We start from the raw sequence: 21,365 nt of genomic DNA on the forward strand, positions 1-21,365 counted from the left end.
AATCTGCGATGCAGGCAGGGGTGCATGTCTGCATGGGGAATTTATTATTTGTGTGTGTGTGTGTGTGTACACATGTGTTGGGGGCAGAGGGACTTTGTATACTCATGTTAAAGAACAATGCTCACAGTGAGTGTGATAATTATTTCCACCATATTGCAAGTTAACTGTGATAAAGATGAAACAATGTGGAAAACACTTGATGTAACATTAAGAGGAGAAAAAGACAAAATCTTAAGCTATGTGTATATTATAAGTGCCTAAAGGTCAATGCAAATCTAGAAGGAAGGCAAGCTTAGAAACAAAAAAACTCTGATTTGTGAGATTTTAGGTGAGTTTTTTAAAAAAAAATAATGGTTTGGGCAGTATCTCTATCTTGGAGACCCATCTCCTGGGTCTACCATCACCCAGGCCGGACAGTGTGTGGTCAGCACTCCTGTAGCTGCTATCAGCCCATCTGTCTAGCTTGATGTTCCTGGGGCTTCGGTGGGTAACAGAGCACCCCATCTGCAGCCAGTAGACCTGGTGCCCACCTTCCTTGAAGGGATAGATGACAGAACGTCCTCCAGGTCATCCCTGTTTTAATCAGTCAATAACTCCAGTATAAGTCATCCCAACCATCACTTTGCTGATGTTCCATCATATCCATCGTGCCCTGGACCTCCCTGCCTTAGCCCTAGGTCCTGATCTCCCAAACTCTTATGACTGAGCCCTTTGGAATTGCTTGTTCCACAACCACCAAACCCCCGAGATCTTCAACTCTTTCTCTGAGCGCTCCTTCCCACTCTTCCCTCATAATGAAGGCTGGCTTGTCCTGTGGACATCACAGACCCTTCAACCCTCTGCGGTCACGGCTGTTCGTCCTCCACACCAACAGTCTTAGAGTTGGAAAGTGTTGTCACTGTCTTTGTTCCCAAACGCTGCTGCCACAATATTGTTTCTCTACCCTTCGAGGGCCATGCTGTTCAGCTCCACTGCTCTCTTTCTCTCTATCATCTTCTAGCCCATGATCATGACCTTTCATCCACTGAAGACTTGACCACCTGGATAATCATCTCCCTTTATGCTCCCATCTCTGCTTTCAACCTGGTTGACTTCAGTATCTGCATGGATAGCTGATCCAACACCGTGGCCCCACCCATTTCTTCCTTCTCCTTCCCAGGTAAGCTCCACCAAAGAGTCGTCTCTACTTGCTTGTCTCCACTGTCCTTACTCCTCTACTCTTCCCTCAGCTACTCTAGGCAGGATGCTGACCCTGCCTGCCACCAATTTAGGTCACCGATGATCTCCATGGCATCAAATCCAAGGGACATTTCCCCAGCCTCATCTTACTTGCCCTCTCAGCAGTGACTGACTGTTGACCATCCACTCCTTCTAGAAACATTCTCCCCTTGGCTTTAGAGACAAAATATTCTCCTGGTTTCTTCCCTGGTTTCCCTGTATCCTTTGCAGGTCTACCCTTCTCATTCTCACCATCAACTGCCAATGTCCCCCTCCTCTTCTCACTCTGTAATCTCTTCCTAGGTGATCACACTCTTACCCACAGCTTCAGTTCTGTGTAGAGAATGTGGAGATTTATATCTCCAGACCTGAGTTCCAGGCCCACAGATCTAGCTCTTGACTTGATATTTCCATGCAGCTCAAGCTCAACAGGCCCCAAACCAAGCCCACAATCTTCCCCCACATACCAGGTCCTCTTCAGTGTTCTCTTGTCTCAGAGGATGCCACCATGGTCCATCTAGTAGCACAAGTCAGAAATCTAAAAGTTATCTTTGGTACCTCCTTGTCTTGCACAGCCTGTCTTCAATTTGTCACCAAGGACTATTTCTTTTCCCTCCTAAATGTTTCTCAAATCCACCTACTACTCTTGATCTCCAACTCAATGCCTTTGTCTGAGACAGCATTATCATTTGAAAGGACTGTTGCTATAGCTCGAGATATCCTATGTTTAATCTGAGTCCATCTAGTCCAGCCTCCACAGAGCACCTATAGGAATCTATTTGAAATAGTCATCTAATTATGTCATCCTATGCTTAAAACCCCTGATGACCTTCCATCTTTTTAGGGTAATGACAAAACCCTTCACGTGACCCATAGATTTTCTCTCATCTTTCCCCTCATCTCATTCTTCCTTCTCTGGCTACTCTGCCTTCTTTCCCCTTCCCATTCTCCCTTGTTCCCTCTTGCCCCAGGGCCTTTGAACAGCAGTTCCCTCTGCCTGGAATATTCTTTGTACCCCTGGCTTAGTTAACTTCTACTTCTACTTCATATATCAGTGCAAGTATCACTTTCTCAGGGACCTCCCCGAAGAGGTCAAATTTCCCTTTAATAAGGTTTTACAACACCATGCATGTTCTTCTTCATGGCACTAATAGCAATAGACAATTATACACGTCATTATTTGAATAGTGGCTTTCCCTCCCACTGACACAGGAGTTCCATGGAAGTCAGGAGTCAGGTCTGATTTTGATCAGTGTTGAATCTCCAGCACATACTGCAGAACCTGGGCACCCAATTTAAAGTAACAGCTTCTATCGCTACTTTTTTTTACAGCTTTATTCTTTTTCATACCAGTTCTAGCCACTTGCCATATATTTATTTGATTATTTGTTTATCTCCCTCACCAGACTGAAAGTTCCACAATGGCAGAAAATTTGTCACCCATGTATTTTATTCCTAGTACCTAAAACGATGCCTAGCATGTGGCAGTCACCTTCTAAGTAGTTTTTGCATAAATAGTGTTTAATAAATATTTGTTGAAAGAATCCAGTAGCCTCCCTTACCCACGGGGGATATGTTCCCAGACCCCTAGTGGGTGCCTGCAATTGCAGATGGTACCAACTCTATGTCACTATGTTTCTTCTTCTACGTACGTACCTATGATAAAGTTTAATTTATAAATTAGGCACGGCAAGAGAATATCCAAATTGCCAGCACCACGACTCTTGCACTTTGGGGTTGTCATTAAGTAAAATAAGGGTTACCTGAACACAAACACTGCCACACCCCACAGTGGAGCTGATAACTGAGATGGCTGCTAAGTGACTCACGGGTGGGTAGCATATACAACATGGATCTGTTGGACAAAGGGATGATTCACTCCCTGGCTGGACGGAGCGGGACGGTACAAGATTTCATCATGCTATTCAGAACGGCATGCAATTTAAAATTTATGGATTGTTTATTTCTGGAATTTTCCATTTAACATTTTTGAACCGAGGTTGTCTGCAGGAAACTGAAACCATGGAAAGCGAAACCACGGCTAAGGGGGGGACTACTGGAAATGTATTTTGCACAATAACATAAACAAAACCCTCCCCAGCAACTGTATGGTATTTAAATAGCCTGTCTAGCTATTATGTACTGGCATGCCTGTATTCACCATAAATAAATCCATTATGTAAAATTATAACAATAACTACCAAATTTACAAAATAACTACCTTACCCTAATTAATATATAAAATTGAACATTTACTATAATCAGCAGTAACTTGTTTGTTTGCTTATCTACCATTAAACTAATTGACTAATCACTTGCCCCCAGAGGAAGAAATTCAAGTAGTGATAAACATCTTTATTTGCAGCACAATCTTTTAAGTGACTCTTGAGTTATTGCTTATCTTCTCTAGGCTAAGTGTTCTCCTTTTTAGAGGCACTGCCGAATTGCCCTTCAAAGGGGTTTTACTAATATTCACAGCCACTGGTGGAAATAGAAATGCTCATTTTTCCCCAAAAGGAAGGTGGGTCTTCAGAAACCAAAACTGGCCATAGTAAGGGTGGATTGAAGAGGGTGGAGCTCTGAGGCTGGAAATTCAGATATCTAGGAGCTGAAATCCTAGAGGAGAACACCAATATCTGCCTTTATGTCTCGTACACAATCCAGCAGTGAAAAGAGAGGCTCAAGATGATGCTCCCACCTTCCCAGTTTTCTAAAACCTTGCCTTTGGTGATGGTCAAAGAAATCTCGGTCACTTCCGCCACCTGCTGTCCAGATTGAGGAATGGCTTGCCGATGTCAATCCCTGGGGATTTTTGTTTCAAGCAATTTCCACCCAGCTCTTTCCCCACCCATGACCTTCTCCTCCTCTCCTCCTACAGCACACCTTCTGAGCTGTGAATGGACACAAAGGCATCGCCTGGGAGGGTGACTTCGGGAAGACTGGGGCTCAGAGCTTGCACCTGTGTTTCTTTTTTCTGGCAATGTTTCAGCTGCAAGTTTCAATTCAGTGCGCTATCAGGCCCCGAGAAGTCCCTGGAGTAACAAAGATAAATGAGATGTGAGTCTTTTCCCCAGGGATCTCATAGTCTAGTGGGGCAGCCAGACACACAAATAAATAATTAAAATGCCGATGTCATGACAGAGACAATACAGGCCTGCATGGAACGTGAAGTCCAAGGGTGGGAACCTGGAGGGCTTCAGGGAGGAGAGGATACATTGCTATGCTCTGAGGGACCAGCAGGGGCTCACAGGTGGAAGGAGGGTTCCCATTTCAGGCAGATAGAGTGGCATAAGCAGAGGTAGGGAGGCCAAAAACATCTACAGCCTGTTCTGGGAGCAGCAAGAGTTGGTAACTACTATGGTTTGTTAGAAATCCTAAGATGGAAGTGTGTGTGTGTCTGTGACTTCTCCTCATCTCACTAACCACTGTATTTTAAAAATCTCTCCATGCTGGTGAATCGTGACCTGCCTTGTTCAACTCTGCAACGTCCACTGTGCTGATCCATCACGGTCCCTCTTAGTGGCCCTTTTAGCTGGTTTCCAGCTTTTCCCCTTGTATGCCCATCTTTACGAATATGTGCGGGTATTTCCTAGAAGGGAAGTTGCTGAGTCAAAGGGGACCTACGTTTAAATTGTGACTGATATTTCTTAATGATTTTCCATACAGATTCTACCAATTTACACCCCGTATAGAGTGACTAAAGCAAGTCATGAAAGCTAGTAAATCCTCAGTTTTTCCCTTTCAGGTTTAATCCATGTGCATAATGTCTTTCTCTCTAGAATAATGAATCTGACAGCAATCCTACATGTATTAAGTTGTTGGTTTTTCACATAGTCATTGCAACAACCCTCTAAGACTGTTGGTGTTATCCCCATTTTACAGATGATAATAAACTGAGGCTCCGAAGAGTTGGGTCTTATCCACAGTGCTCCAGGTAGTCAGAATAGAACTAGAACTCAGGCCTCCAGAATCCCACAGCTCTTTCTATTACTCTGTTGCTAGGCAACACTTCTCCCTTCAGATTCTTGTGCCAATGCTACTTGTTGCCATGGTACTGCTGGGACAGAGAGCAGTAAGTTGTAATTAGCAGTGAGCTAGAATCTTTGCTCCTAGCAGAAAAGGGTCTTTATGCCCTTACATGCAGGTGGACAGAGCGGGGCAGCTGGACGGAGCTGGCTGGTTAGCAGGTGAGTTTCATGAGGGCAGATGTCTGTCTTCCCCTCTGTCCACCTGAAACCATGAATGCCCAGGAATCCACAGGCAGGAGTGCTGTGCAGAGTCCCTGCCTTCACACTGTCTTGTCAAAAATCAGCATCCACCTTCAGTGTGTGCCTCCCCTCCTCAGTCCAGAAGAAGTAGGGTAAACAGCACCGTTTGGGAATCAGATAGATCTGAGTTCAAATCCCGTCTCTGCTGCCTTGCTGCAAATTGCCTACGTTTTCTGAGTCTCAGTTTTCTCATGTGAATGGAGACAACCACGCCCATCTCCTAAGGTCTATGCGTGGACTGAATGAGATCAGGGCCACAAATCACCGACCAAATGTCCACCATTCACTACCGTCTGTTAAGCACTCAGTGCACGGTGTGAGTATTGTTATTTTTGTTACTCACCCGCCATTTCTGTCTGGATGCTTTGCAACAATCAGAGGGGTCAAAACGTCTCGGTTCCCATTGCTTGACACCGAGCTGAAGGGTTACAAAGGCCTGTCGCGTTTTTGCCTTTAGATAGGAACACTCATAAACAGATTTTTCAAAAAATTTGATGTAGTGAAGTTCTGTAGCTCAGAAAAGCATTCTCTGTCCCAGGAATGAGTCATCTGGAGTAGGAGGGAAGTGGAACTGTTTTTCAAAGACAACACAATGGGAATTGCACAATTCAAATTAAAGCAATTGCCTTTTGAGCTGAATCCAAGGAAATTTTTTTTAATTCATTCACTTGACTTTTTGAATGCCTGTTACATGTCAGGCCCCATGCAAGGGGTGAAAAGACGAACAGAACACGGCCCTTGCCCCAGGGAGGTCTCGGATCAGCAGGAGAGACAGGCGTTTAAAATCATTATAGCAATGTGGTAGCTGCTCGAGTGAAGCCTGTGGATGGTACTGTGTGGACACGGTGCAGGGGGTCCCTAACTGGCTGGGCTGGGGCGAGGGGACGTCAGAAATGCTGCATAGAGCTGGAAGTAGCTGAGTGGGCAGACAACGGGCAGACGCAGGAGAGGGCATGGTGTGTTGAGACTGGGGCCAGGCCACGTGCAGGGAGGGTGGGCAGTGACGCTAATGAGGTGAACATCTGAACCCCATGCCTCTCCAGCGGCCAGGCTCAGCCCTGCACAGCAGATCTCACGCCCCTGGAAGCACCTACTGCCAGTTCCCCCTGCCCTCCAGCTGTGCTCGCAGCTTCAGGCCTGAGCCTCCTGCCCGCCTGTCTCTGCTCCCCACCTTGCTCCTAATCCTCTGCCTTCTCCCCCAGTGAGTTATCTTCTTCCTTCCTCTGCCATGGCTGACACTCAGACCCTCATCTCTGGCCTCCCTTGCAAGGATGTTCCACTGCCTCTCGACTCTCGGCATAAATAATTCCCCTTGGTCTGGTCTTTGCTGCAACCCTAGGCAGCCACAGAACTTAATTCTGGTTTCGCCATGATCCGAATATGAATCTCACCCCAGAGCAGTCAGGAGGAGTGGTCTCTACTATGCACAATGCTGATTGCCTTTCCAAGGCTGTGTCCGGGGGATGTGGCTCGACTCCTGGATCTTTGACATAGGAAAGACCTCGTCATTTTCAGGTGAGGAAGAGCAGATGCCATTTCTGGCCTGTTATTGACCTGAGAGGGAAAGACATAGGCCATCCTGCACATGCGGTTTCCATGGGGTCCCAACTGTACCTGGGGGGGATGTGACTTTTTGCTCTTCCACCTCTGATTAGTGGAGAATACCAAGTTCCCTTTCGTTGTTTCCCCTGGCACATCAAATCAACCAGCTGCTCCTCCACAGAGCTCTCCTTGCTGGCCCAGGGCCCTTCCTTAGAATGGCATTGTCTGTTCTGTGGGTGCAGTTCCAGGAAGGAGTGTGGACCCATCCACAATGAACCGTCCCAGACAGCTGAGGACAGAGGCCTATGTGTGGCTGTGGTTTGGCTGGCCATCTGGATGCCTCACTGCATGAATCCACCCTGGCAGGGCCCAGCCATGGATTGCGCAACTCATTGGGCTGCCATGCATGTGGACTGAGGGCAGGCTCCGTGTGTGGGGCAGGCCCCCTTTAAGGCTGAGGAGGTAGGAATGTGTGTGCATGTGGTTGGAATGGGGAGAGGAGCATAGGAATACAGCGGTGCCACGCACACCCTCCTGATGGTGTCTGAGGAGGCAATGGAGGGCTTTGGGGCCAGACTCTCGGGTTCAACGCCTCTACTTCCAGCCCACTAGGAATCCCCCTCAAATTCTGTTGAGTCTAGATGGACTCAGGGCATGAAGCTATCACAGTTGTCCTTGTACTTAACCTTGGCTGGATGGAGACCAGGTTCTTGTCTACTTCCTGGAGCTCCTAGTCTAGAATGAGATGCAATGAACTGAGGAACCACCCTTCCCTCACAACACACACAAATGCTTCTCACCGATAGTAACTCATTATCAATTTTTTCCTAGGTGTGTTGCCGGATAGTGTTCGTGAACATCAAGCTCCCATTGCATTATGCTTTGGAACACCCCCTGTCAGGGAAATGTATGTGAGGAAGTGAAAAGAGAATCAAAAGTCCTGTTGCATAAACTAGAAGATGATCAATGAACTTCCACTACGTGCTGTAGGATCTTGGGCAAATTACTAAAGTCTTTGTTTTCTCAAACAGGCATGACGATAGTGCCTATCTTAAGGTTGTTTCCAAAATTAACGAGACAAAACACATAGCAAATACTCAGCACTGTGCGTGGTATAAGTAAGCTCTCAGGAATATTAGCTACGATGCTGTTGTTTTATTTTTATTGATAAAGCATCTGAGTCTTTCTAAGAATGGGTCAAAGATAAACTGACAATTTGGGGCAGTGGCCCTCATCACTGAGCACAGTCTGGGCTGTGCACTGATGAACCCGGCAGACCCCATCCTCATCTCTGATTTTTTTTTTTTTAAAGATTTTATTTTTTCCCCTTTTTCTCCCCAAAGCCCCCCGGTACATAGTTGTATATTCTTTGTTGTGGGTCCTTCTAGTTGTGGCATGTGGGACGCTGCCTCAGCGTGGTTTGATGAGCAGTGCCATGTCCGCGCCCAGGATTCGAACCAACGAAACACTGGGCCGCCTGCAGCGGAGCGCGCGAACTTAACCACTCGGCCACGGGGCCAGCCCCCCTAATCTCTGATTTTAAAATGTGCAGGTTCGAAGGGATATCCAGTTGTTCAAATCAAGCCAGGAGGGGTTGACCTCTCCCTACTGCCTGAGAGACGATAGGTCAGAACGAATCCTGCTTTTCCATTCAAGTCCTGAGCTGGTGAACGTGACCCCATCAAGACCAGCCGGCCAGGATGGGTCCAGAGGAGAACATCTGCCTTTGCATCCACTCTTTTCTGCATGGGAAGATCCAGCAGCAGTGGAAGTCCTAACCGTAAGTTTGCCCTCGCACCAACAGCAGGGGAGGAGAAGGGGGGGAGATAGCATATTTCCTGTCTGAGAACTGGATCTAAGCAAAGGGCTTTTGTTTTAAGGTCCTGAATGTCATAAAAGCTTTCTCTGAACTACTCTTGGGTTGGAGAGGTTGAAGATGAGTTCTTCCTACTGCCGGGACAGGGATGCTGGGCTGTCTCTTGGCAGCTCAATGTTGTTCTCCACTTATCTACTCTCCCCTGTACTGTGGGGGCTGGAAGTCTGAGTGCTAGAATATTCCAGAATGCCTTGCCAGGGTTCTGTGTTAGATTCCAGTCATCAGAGGCACTTCAGCAAGGTTTGGAATGCAGAAAACCAGTGGAGGCCGTAGTGTCGCTTCTCTGGAGTGATGACAGACATGGGCTTCTGCAGACAGGAGGCGTTTTAGAGGTCCAGGCTCTCCTATGTGAGTCTCTGGGCCTGGGGCTGCGGCCAGCTGTGATCGCTGCTGGGTTCCTCTGGCTGCTGCGATTTCCTGCTTCTGAGACCTAGAGGTCACAGAGCCAGCTTGGCCTTTTCTGACCTTTGTTCCTTCAACCCCTCTCAATTGTTCAGCAAGCATTGAATTCCTTGGACCAAATCCCTTTCTGCTTAAAACATCTAGAAAGGTGTTTCTGTTTTCTTGACCAGTTGAAGACTCCTGGCTTTGTCCTATTGGCTGGACTGAGAACTTAGAACTTTACTTTTCCTGCATTACTGAACGTTCTCCGGAGTAGTCCAGGCAAACCAATGATCTTTAAGCTGATTTCTGCCCCTCTGACCCCAAACTTCTTTATTTCCGGGAAGTAAAACCAGAAAGAATAGCTCTCCATGCCCAGAGATGTATCCCCATGCTTTCTATCCATTTGAAACATCCTTCAAAAATGTAAATACCTACTGGGAAACTAATACCCCAAGAATTATTTTGATTTTGATAATCACCTCGTCTAACTCATAAACTAATATCATTTCAGGAAAAAGCTTAATTTCATTTTATGCATAAAGAGCCTTTTAATGCATTACCAGTTATCAGAATGAAAGAAAGAGCACATCCCTGTTTTAAGCACCCTGACAAATCAAGTCGTTTTGATTTTTCTGTTGCCTGCTTGTCTTATCCACATGTAATTTTACCCAGTCCTAACTATTGTGAAAACACAATTTTATAATCTGCTTTTGCACTTAACAGTACATTAATATAATTTCCATCTTCTTATATAAACTTCCTAATTGTCGTGTTTAATTACTTCTTAGTATTTAGTTGAGTGAATTGATTATAATGTACCAGGCTTTCCCCCCACGGCTAAGTATTTAGGCAGATTCTAATTATTTTGTTAGTATGCTTAATGCTTTAATGAACATCTTTTTGCTTCTGTTGATTAATCTCCTCAGGATAAATCCCCACGAGTGGCATTTCTGGGCCAGGAAGCCTAATTGACGTCCCTGGAATGGATTTCCACTCTCGTCTCGCCTAACCCCTCTGGTTTGTGGTTGATTCATCACTGGAGTGGGATAGAAGGAAAGAGGGAGAGGCGATCAGAGCTCCTGGAGTTCTTCTGAAGCCAAGCTGTCTTAGATGCGGGAGACCGTGGGCACCAGACAGCTGTGTGAGGAGCAATGGTCCTGAGAGACTGGGGAGAGAGACTCCGGGGCAGGAAGGACACAGAGACAACCACGGTCTCTGAATTATTCAGGAGAAGCCAGCTGCAACCAGACAGCCCCAAACTTTTAACATCACAAGTAAGTTTGCTTCTCACTTAGCGAGAGGCAGGGTGAGGGACCTCCAGCGTTATTCAGGCTATTTCATCCTGAGGCTTCAGCCCGATAGGGTCCCTGGCATCCTCTGCGTGCAGCCAGCAGATGGAGAAAGAGAGTGAGTGTCAGTGGGGGAGTTTCTATAGGTCTGCCTGTAGGTGGTCTCCATCACTCCTGCTCATATTCCATTGTCCAGAGTCCAAGTCACCAGTCCTCATGCAGCTGCAATGGAAGCACAGCCTAGGTGCACGCCCAGGAGGAAGAGGGGAGCGTGGAAGCTGGTGTGGAAGGGAAGCCTATCCAGCCTGAGAACAGGAAGGGCCGGGCAGTGGGCAGATATGGAGCTCTGCGTTTGCACACACTTTGCATGCAAAGTAATGCAAATAGAATGTGCCTTTCCAGAATCTGGCCATTTTAAGCAATAGCTGCAGTGTCACACAGTTCCTGGGACTTTCCCCTCCACTCATCAACAGAGGAAGATGGACAAAAGGAGTCCCTTTTCCTTTGTCCTGGATTTCCGGGGAGGCAGACACGTTAATATTGCTTGCTAGCCCCACTCGTCTCCCCCCTCTTTATGCCAGATTCCTCGATTCCTTCTGTTCTCAAGCTTCATCAGCTGACACTGGCCTCAGATCTTTAGTCTCCTTTTTCCAGTTTCCTGATCTCAGTCTTCCTTCCCTATTCATTGGATGTTTATTATACGCTAGTCCTTGTGTTAAGAACTTTATATCTATAATGGGAAGAAAGTATTGCTGCGGTTTGAGCTTGTTAACCTAGAAAGGTGGCAGGAGTCTACTAAGGGGAAAAACTCCTTCTGTTAGGAACACACCTTAATGGACTTTGGCTATAAAAGTGGAGGGTTCCCTGAGCGTAATCAAACAGGAAGAGGTTTGGTAACAAACAAACAAAACGATGAAGGGCATGAGGGGGAGAGAGAGAGAGAGAATTGCTCTCTATGACAGAGTGGAAGGAAAAGAGTCTTGGAGAACTTTTAGAGTGGCTGGGTCCTCAAGAAGCTAGTGGTGACTTGGAAAAGGAAGTAAATGTTTCAGCCCTGGCTGTGCATTAAAATTACATGGAGGGGGCTGGCTCCGTGGTCGAGTGGTTAAGTTCGCGCGCTCCGCTGCGGCGGCCTAGGGTTCGGATCCTGAGCGAGGACATGGCACCACTCGTCAGGCCACGTTGAGGTGGTGTCCCACATCCCACAACTAGAAGGACCTGCAGCTAAGATATACAACTGTGTACCGGAGGGGTTTGGGAAATAAAGCAGAAAAGAAAAGAAAAGAAAAGAAAAGAAAAAAAAGATTGGCAACAGTTGTTAGCCCAGGTGCCAATCCTTAAAAACAAAAAAGGAAGATTGGCAACAGTTGTTAGCCTAGGTGCCAATCTTTAAAAAAAGTAAATTACATGGAAGACTGTGACTTTTAAGACTTTAAAAAATAGGGGCTGGCTCCGTGGCCGAGTGGTTAAGTTTGTGCGCTCTTCTTCAGCGGCCCAGGGTTTTGCCGGTTCAGATCCTGGGAGTGGACATGGCACCGCTCATCAGGCCATGCTGAGGCGGTGGCCCACACAGCACAACCAGAGGCACTCACAACTAGAATATACAACTATGTGCTGGGGGGCTTTGGGGAGAAAAAGAAGAAGAAGAAGGAAAAAAAAAAAAAGATTGGCAACAGTTGTTAGCTCGGGTGCCAGTCGTTAAATAGAGACTTTAAAAAATAAACTGAAAAAATTGAAATCTAGCATACTTACAGAAAATTATGCAAATCATAGGTGTACAGCCTGATGGATTTTCACAAAGTAAGCATACCTGTGTAATCGTCCCTCAGATCAAGAAAGTAAATATTACCAGCATCCGGAAGACTCCTTCCTGCCCTGTCCTGGTCCTGCCCTGTTGCCCCCAGGTTGCCACTACCCTGATTCCTAACACTGTGGATCTGTTTTGTCTGTTTTTGAATTTTATAAAAATGGAGTAATAAAATATGTATTCTTTTTTTGTTGGACTTCTCTTTTTTAATATTATTTCTGTGCGATTCAGCCATGTTGATACAAGTAGCAGGAATTTGGTCATTTTCGTTCATGTAAAGCATGAATATAGCAAGAATATAGTATGGATATTCCTCAATATTTTTGTCCGTCATTGGACATTTGTGTTGTTTCCAGTGTTTGGTTATTTTTAATATTGCTGGGGTTTTTTTTTGCTGAGGAAGAGTATCTCTGAGCTAACATCGTCGTCAATCCTCCTCTTTCTTCTTCTTTTTTTTTTGCTTGAGAAAGACCAGCCCTGAGCTAACATCTGTGCCAGTCTTCCCCTATTTTGTATGAGGGGCACCGCCACAGCATGGCTACTGAGTGGAGTAGGTCCACACCCAGGATCTGAACCTGAGAACCCGGGCCACCAAAGTGGACCATGTGGAACTTTAGCCACTTGACCATGGGGCCAGGCCCTTAATATTGCTGTTTTAAATATTCTTTAAAAAATTTTTTAAATTATGGTAAAGTATATATAACATAAAATTTGCCATTTTTAAGTGCCAACTCAGTGGCACTAATTACATTCACTATCTACTATCTACTTCCAGAATATTCTTTATTTATAATAACTTTATTGAAATTTAATTTATGTAACATACAATTCATCCATTTAAGGTGTAAAAGTCAATGGTTTTTTATCATATACACAGAATTATGCCACCAGCACCAGAATCAATTTTAGAACATTTCAACACCCCCAAAAGAACTACTGTCCTCATTAACAGTCACTCTCCATTTCTGCCCATTATTCCTCCCCCTCAGCCCTAGGCAACCACTAATCTACTTTCTTTCTCTATAGATGTGTAAATGGCCCTATTCTGGACACTCATATACATAGAATCATACATTATTAGGTCTTTTGTGTCTGGCTTCTTTCACCTGGCATAGCATTTTCAAGCTTCCTCCATGTTGTAGCATGTATCAGCGCTTCATTCATTTTTATCACTAATCCTATTCCATTGTATGGATATAAACATTTTCTTCATCTGTTCATCAGTTGATGGATATTTGGATTGTTTCCAGTTTTTGGCTATTATAAATAATGCTGCTATCAACATTTGTGTGCAGCTGTTTCTCTGAACATATGTTTCCATTTCTCTTAGGTAGACACCTAGGTGTGGAATTACTGGGTTGGATGGTAACTCTATGGTTAACAATTTCAGAAACCGCCAGACTGTTCTCCAAAGTGGGTTCACCATTTTACAGTCCTACCAATAATGTATGAAGGTTCCTATTTCTCCACATCCTCACTAAAACTTGTCATTATCACCTTTCTGTTTGTAGCCATTGGAGTGGGTGTGAAGTGGTATCTCATTGTGGTTTTTATTTGCTTTTCCCTGACAGCTAATGATGTTGAGCATTTTTTTGTGTATTGATTGGCCATTCTTGAGTTGTAAGAGTTCTTTCTACATTCTGGATATAAATCCATTATCAGATATATGATTCGCAAATAGTTTCTCCCACTTTGTGGATTGCTGTTTCACTTATTGAGATTATCATTTGAAGCAGTAAAGTTTTAAATGTTGATGAAGAACAACTTATCTTTTTTTTCTTTTGTTGCTTGTATTGTAGGTGTCATATCCAAAAATCCATTCTTTAATCCAAGATTACAAAGGTTCACACCTATGTTTTCTTCTAAAAGCTTATAGTTGTAGCTCTCACATCAGGATATTTGATCCATTTTGTCTGAATATTCTTTTCTTTTTTTTTGAGGAAGATCAGCCCTGAGCTAACCACTGCCAATCCTCCTCTTTTTGCTGAGGAAGACTGGCCCTGAGCTAACGTCCATGCCCATCTTCCTCTACTTTCTATGTGAGATGCCTACCACAGCATGGCTTGCCAAGCAGTGCCATGTCCACACCCGGGATCCGAACCAGCGAACCCTGGGCTGCCAAGAAGTGGAATGTGCAAACTTAACTGCTGTGCCGCTGGGCTGGCCCCTTCTGAGTATTCTTGTACATGACTTTTGGTGAATATACGTACACACTTCTGTTGGATACATACATAAGAGTGGAATTACATGGACATACGGGTTTTGTACATTCAGCTATAACAGATCTTGTGAAGTCGTTTTTCAAAGTGGTTGTACCAATTTATTGCCTGCCTCACAGTGTATGAGAGTGTCCACTGCTCTGTGTCCTTGTCAACACTTGGTACTGTCAGTCTTTTCCATTTCAGCCTTTCTAAGGATGCTTACTGGCATCATGTTGTGGTTTATTATGCATTCTTTGGATGACTAATGAAGTTAAAATCTTTTCATATGCTTATTTGCCATTTGGACACATTTATTGAAACACCTGTTCAAATATTTTTGTCTATTTTTTTCTTATTGTAGGAGTTCTATTTCAGTTGTCTAATGCCATGTGACAAAACATCCCAAAATCATTGGTGGCAATGATCTATTTTTGATTGATAACATTGATAAAATATGACACCAATTTTTTGTGTGGTTTTGTGAGTTGGCTGGTGATTCCTGTGCTGGTTTTACCTGAGCTTACTCTTGTGACTACATTGGGCTAGGAAATTGGCTGATTGTAGAAAATAGACTCTACCTCTGTATGAAATACACGGCAAGGTCACATCACAAAAGGGCATATGTACTCGGATGGAAGGAGCTGTGACCATTAGATAATTTGGTACAGCTTTTCTATATGTTCCAGATATGAGCCTTTTTTTCTGATATATACATCAAATATATATATTTTCTCTAACTCTGATTTGCCTTTTCCCTATCTTAATAGGGTCTTTTGATAAGTGAAAGTTCTTAATTTTAAGATAGTCCAATTTATCAATCTTTCCCTTTATGATTAGTGCTTTTTGTGTCCTGTTTAAGAACACAAAATAATTAAATATTAAAAAATATTTGTCTATTCCATGGTCATAAAGATATTCTTTTATGTTATCTTCTTGAAGCTTTATTGTTTACATTTGCATTTAGATTTAAGATCCACCTTGTTTTGATTTTTTGTATATGGTATGTGGTGGGGATTAATTTACGTGATTTTCCATATTGTGATACAAATCATAACCCAATTTATTGGAAAGGCAATCCTTTCTCCACTACACTTGGTCATAACTCAATGGTCCATCTATGTGTGGATCTGTTTCTGGAATCTGTTCTGCTCCACAGGTCAATTTGAATCTTCTTGTACTAATACCACATTAAATGCTGTAGCTTTATAAAAAGTCTTGAAATCTAGGAGTGGTGGTCATTTTTGTTTTTCTTAAGATATCCTTGACTCATCTTGGTCCTTTGCATTTCCAGATACATTTTAAGTTGGTGAATCAGAGAGAAGGAAGTGTCATGCGAGTTCAGACACTTCCTGTGCCTTTTTTCTCTTTTCGATTAAGATATGACTTCCTGAAAAAAACGCGTATTCTATTTGCTTCTCCTGGACTCCCCCCAGCTCCCTACAAGGGAGGCCCATGGTTTTCCATCTCTGTCTGGGTGGTAAGCTCAATTCACAGATAAAGTGTTAGGGAGCTCTCTGAGCTAATATGACAAAGGTTTGACCCCTACCTTTGTTAATAAAACAGAACAAAACAACAAAAAGTGGATATATTTTGGTCTCCTTCAGTCTGACTAATGGGTCTAACTGTCAACAGGTTTTGAACTTAGACAGGGAGACGAAGTGCTATTTTTGGATTTCCCCAAACCTGTGAGGAATAGTGACTCCTGACATTCGGTTTTCTGCCTGGCCTACAATTACTCTTTGTTACTATCCAACCCTCTAGAAAAAGGCTCTCCTTATGCACAGAAGCCTTCAGTGGTGGCACTCTGCGGAATGAAGGAATAGAAGTGGCTGTCTGAGGGCTCTGGACAGTGACCTGCCTCAAAGTGAGGAGGATGAGCGGGGATCAGGCCTCAGGACCCCTGGAAGTGTCAGAGAGGCTGCGGCCTGGGCGAGTGAGGGATGACTCATACCTCAGCGTGTTGATGAAAAGTGATTCCCGGAGATGAGCTAGTGATGTGCATATATCCATAAGCAAACATTTGATAACAAGTCAAATCATCTCTCACAACAACTGTTTGTCCCTAGTTTACAGCTGCAGATGATAAGATCTTGAAAGGTAGTTTGTTCTATAACAATAGATTAGAAAAAGAACAGGGGAGAGCAAAATTCCCCCGACCCCCACACATTCACACCTGTCCCCAGGTGTGACCAAGTATCAAAGACAATGAAACGTCCTCATTTACTAGGTGAAGACAACAAACATAACCCATGCCTCTGTCATCACACTGATGCAAAGCCAGGTCTTCACGGTTTCTAAACAGCACGAAAACTGCCCCTGCCCTTCTCTCTCTCCCTCCCTTCTGAGGAGACCTCTCAGCTGCTCTCTTTGGCAGCCCAGTAGGGCTGAAAGTGAATCATTGAATCATTTAGGGAACCACTGGGTTCCCAGTGGCGTGGGCACATCAGTCAAACCACGCATGCCGGTGGCCTGCAAGTTGCTCTGTCAGCCTTCTCCAGCTCTCCTCTGACAATCTAGCAGTGGCTGGAAACCCGGGCCTGGAGGTGAGACTGCCTGATTGAAGATTTCAATGAGGCTCTGCTGAATTCCCCCAGCAGTACTAGTTCCCAGTATTTGCACATTCGTGCCCTGTGGAGTAGATGATCCTCAGAAATGGCGCCAGCCCCATGATGCATCTCATTTAGATGCTGTGGCCAGACTGCCCATTCGATCAGGGAGAATTATCCGCCACTAGAAAGCATGTCTACAAAGTCTGAAGTCTTCCTTGTGCTGGCACTTGAATAATTCTCTTGTCTTCAGTATGGGTTGTGACCAATTTTGTGTTTGACTGTGTGTCTGAAATGGCTTTCTGAAATGATAAAGGATATCAATAAATATATGGATGTATCTGCTTAATAAATTCTCAAGCAAGTTGGAGGCAACATACCATAGAAGAAAAACTGTGAGTTTTAGCATTAAACAAAAGGTAACCATCCAGGAGCTTTGCTTTATCAGCTGTGTATCTTTGGCAAGGTTATTTAGCCTTTCGGAGCATTTTTCCTTGAATGTGAAATAGGAATGATAGCACCTTACTTGACTCACGGGGCTGTAGTAAGTATTAAGTGGGTCAAGCATGTAAAGCCATCTACTCTTTGCCTCGCCCATTTGAAGTTCCTCAGTAAACGGTAGGTAAAATGTTCAGGATCTCATCTCAAACATAAAATCGATCTAAGGATATTGGCTGCATTTACTATGAAGAACAGTAGAGGGCAGACTTTACAAGGTTATTTATGAAATAGCGTCTTCCAAATCATCTTCCAAGAGGAGAGTCAGAATGCCAGAAATGACTTCCACAAAATGCTTTGGCTGAAAGATGCCTCTGTCGCTCCTTTTAGCTTCTTCAGAGAAACTGGGGCTTTCCTGTTTCACAAGAAATCCAAAGGAGGCCATTGGGCAATGTTTAACCGACAACTTTCATCACCATCGCTTGTGTGCCTGGTCCCCAGATTTTGGGCGAGGGTTTTTTGACAGGTTTCTCTGGCCACCTTTCTGTCTGTCAGAGATCTGATGATAAACAGAAGAAATGAAAGATGCCAGATTCTCCTGACATCACTTCAAATTGCCTCATTTCAAAACAGCATGAAGTTCGTGACTGGAAGTGTTCTGGAATCCCAGAATCAGCTTGCAGCTGACTGGGAATCAGGTTAACATTTAGCGAATGCCTGGGGTTGCAGTGGCTGCAAATTCCATTCCAAGATGAAAGAACAAACGGGCATTTAATAAATATTTGTGGAAATCTGAAGAGGGGCTGAATATAAACATTTACTCCAGTTTACACTGCCCCCTCAGTGTCCGGGGAACCAGCCTCACCCGATCTCCACAGCGTTACATAAGACAACTGCCTGACATTTTTAACAATTTAGAGATGAAAAATGGCACCTCAAGTTACTTAAAACTGATGTTTCTTTGGTTACTGAAGATGAACACTTTTTCCCTGTGGATTTGAGCATTTTTATTTATTCCTTTATGAAAGGTATGATCGAATGTCTGGCTCATTCTTCTATTTGAGTCCCGATGATTTTTCCTTAGCGTCTGCGAAGAGTCCACTGTAAATCATTGATGTCGTCCTTGGAAACCTAAATGATCCAGTTCTATCAGTCTGTGATTTTCCTAGCCTATCACATAGCGCAAGGTTAGCCCTCAAAAATGGTTGTTGGGTTGTATCTTTTAAATTATTTTTATATTTAAAAATACAGTTTTTAAATATAAAGAAAATATATACTCATTATTTTAAAAAATATTGAACATGTAAGCAAAGTAGAAAGATCCCCACCACGTAATTCATCCCCCCCGCCAGGCCAGCTCCCTCGTCCCCCCCCCCCTTCTCCTCCCCTCGCCCCAGCAGGTCCAGAGGAAGGCCTTTTTGCTTTGCTGAGCTGGGGGGAGAAGAAGACTTATGAATGGCTGAAGATACGAGGAGCAGTGTTCTAAGAGGGCAGTTGGAGTTGCCCAGAGGAAACGAATATCAGAGGAAGTAGGTTGTGAGACAGAGCAGAAGATGAGAGAGTCGAGCTTTGGGAAGAGAGAAAGAGATGATCAAGGAGGCTTTGAAGGAAATTTTGATGTCTAACCCAGTGCTACACATGCTGGTTAGTGAACTGTTTATCTGTCTGTGCTAACTACAAAAACCAAGAGCAAGCATTTAGAAAGTTTATAGAAGTTTGACGTGTCTGCAATACCCAAGCCGGCTTGTCTTGCTGAACAGAGTGTGGGCAGCTGCACGCCAGTCTGTGAGAAGGATCCCATTACAGCATGCAGTATTCAAAGGTTACTTTATCCAGTGTAACTCAGAAGTTCATAAAACGCTGGGAAAATGTAAGATTATAAAAAGGAACTCAGTGTTTCTGTAAAATTAGAAGACATCTTGGTCAACTGTTTTTTTTTTTAAAGATTTTATTTTTTCCTTTTTCTCCCCAAAGCCCTCCCATACATAGTTGCATATTTTTAGTTGTGGGTTCTTCTAGTTGTGGCATGTGGGACGCTGCCTCAGTGTGGCCTGATGAGCGGTGCCATGTCCACACCCAGGATCTGAACTAGTGAAACCCTGGGCCGCCGAAGTGGAGTCTGCGAACTTAACCACTTGGCCATGGGGCCGGCCCCTCTGTCACCTTTTGAAAGGTGTGAATTAGGATAACCAGACTTGATTATTCGTCTGATACTTTGATAGTTTTAATCACCATAATACTTCCATGCCAGGAGGTAAAGCAGCATATTTCTTTCAATGGCAGATAGGATCTAAGGGCATAAAAAAAGTTAGAAGCTTGGAAGAACTGAGTTTCTACAGATTGTTAGGGCATATTCCATAGTCTAACAGCAATTGTCACTGAGGTGGTCATCTTGTTATTGCACAGTTGTGAAAAGTTATCACTGAGTACTTGTCAAATTTGAAAGCAAGTTTTAAAAGTTTTATTTTCCATCACGTGAAGACCCATGCAAAGGCAATTCATAGATTTAGAATGCATTTCTTTTTATCAAAAGACAATTTAAATTTAACCTCAACTCTATGGGATATTTTGTTGTTAACTGGCAACTGCTGAAGGATTGAAGATGAGTTTTGAAAGTGCAGCATCGCTTGCTTAATTTTGTGTAAAAGTCAAAAACAAGTATCGTGTGCTCCCTGAAATTGCTTTAAATCTCTCCTTCCATCCAGTCAACAGACCTCTGGGAGACCGATTTCTTTATTATGAGTGTCATTAGAACACAATATAGAAAGAGTTTGGGCATACATTAGCCCCTGTGAGTAATGTGCTGTCAATCTAACCTAGGTTAAATAAGTTAATAAGGAAGAAGCAAGCTCATTTTTTACTTGAAAAATGTCAAATATTTATATTTATATATTGTTCACGCGAAGTGTGAGTACTGAAGGTTAATATGGAGAATTGCTATTTTACTCATAATTTTTTGTTTGTCTGTTTACATCATTTGTTTAGTTACAGTTACAGAACGACGAAAGTTACACGTGTAATGACTGTCTTTGGTGTTCACATGTAAGCTCAATTTCAATCCATGGTGTGTGGTTCCTGTAATTATTTCCTGTTTCCTATGTTATTCCAGTTCTGACTGTAGCTATCGAAATTTAATTTTATGTTTATTGAAACTAGTAATAAAAATTGGACCTGTATGTATTTTTAAAGTCATTTTTCTAATTACTCATTTTTATCACATTTTACAAAAATATCAGCCCATGATGGATTGGAGATTTAAAAATCCTGGTCCGTCAGTGCAAACATTTTGGGAAGCACCAGTGGATCCGCTCCTTGGGGTCCTTACGAGACAGCTCAGTAGAGATTTTCAGTGAGAGCCTGCAGTAGTCATCGAGGCTTTTGGAAGGCAGAATTGCATTTTATTTCTTTGCCGACAGAGCCTTAAAGCAGAAGCAGGTCCAGTTTAGTTGGATCACACATTTTGTTGTTCTAACCTTGGACTGCATTTAGTATTATTTCCTCAGAATACATCCCAGAAGTGGAAGGTTAATAATATTTTAATTAATTTCAAAGCCGGAAATAATAGGTTTCACAAAATCTGTTTGAAATATTTGAAGCAAGAGACACAGCCCTGACACCCAGTAGGAATCGAGTCGGGAAAGTGTGAAGACCCGCCGTTCACTCTCAGCTCTGGGTCTGGCCTGATCCATAACCAGTGAGGGCAAGCAAGCATCTCCCTTGAACAGGCCACCGTCCCTTTCCCCTTTTGATGTAACAGCCAAAAGTCTCCACATTTCCCTAAGATAGTGTCCCACAC

Source organism: Equus quagga, chromosome 14 (assembly GCF_021613505.1).
Source record: "Equus quagga isolate Etosha38 chromosome 14, UCLA_HA_Equagga_1.0, whole genome shotgun sequence".
Lineage (NCBI taxonomy): Eukaryota > Metazoa > Chordata > Mammalia > Perissodactyla > Equidae > Equus > Equus quagga.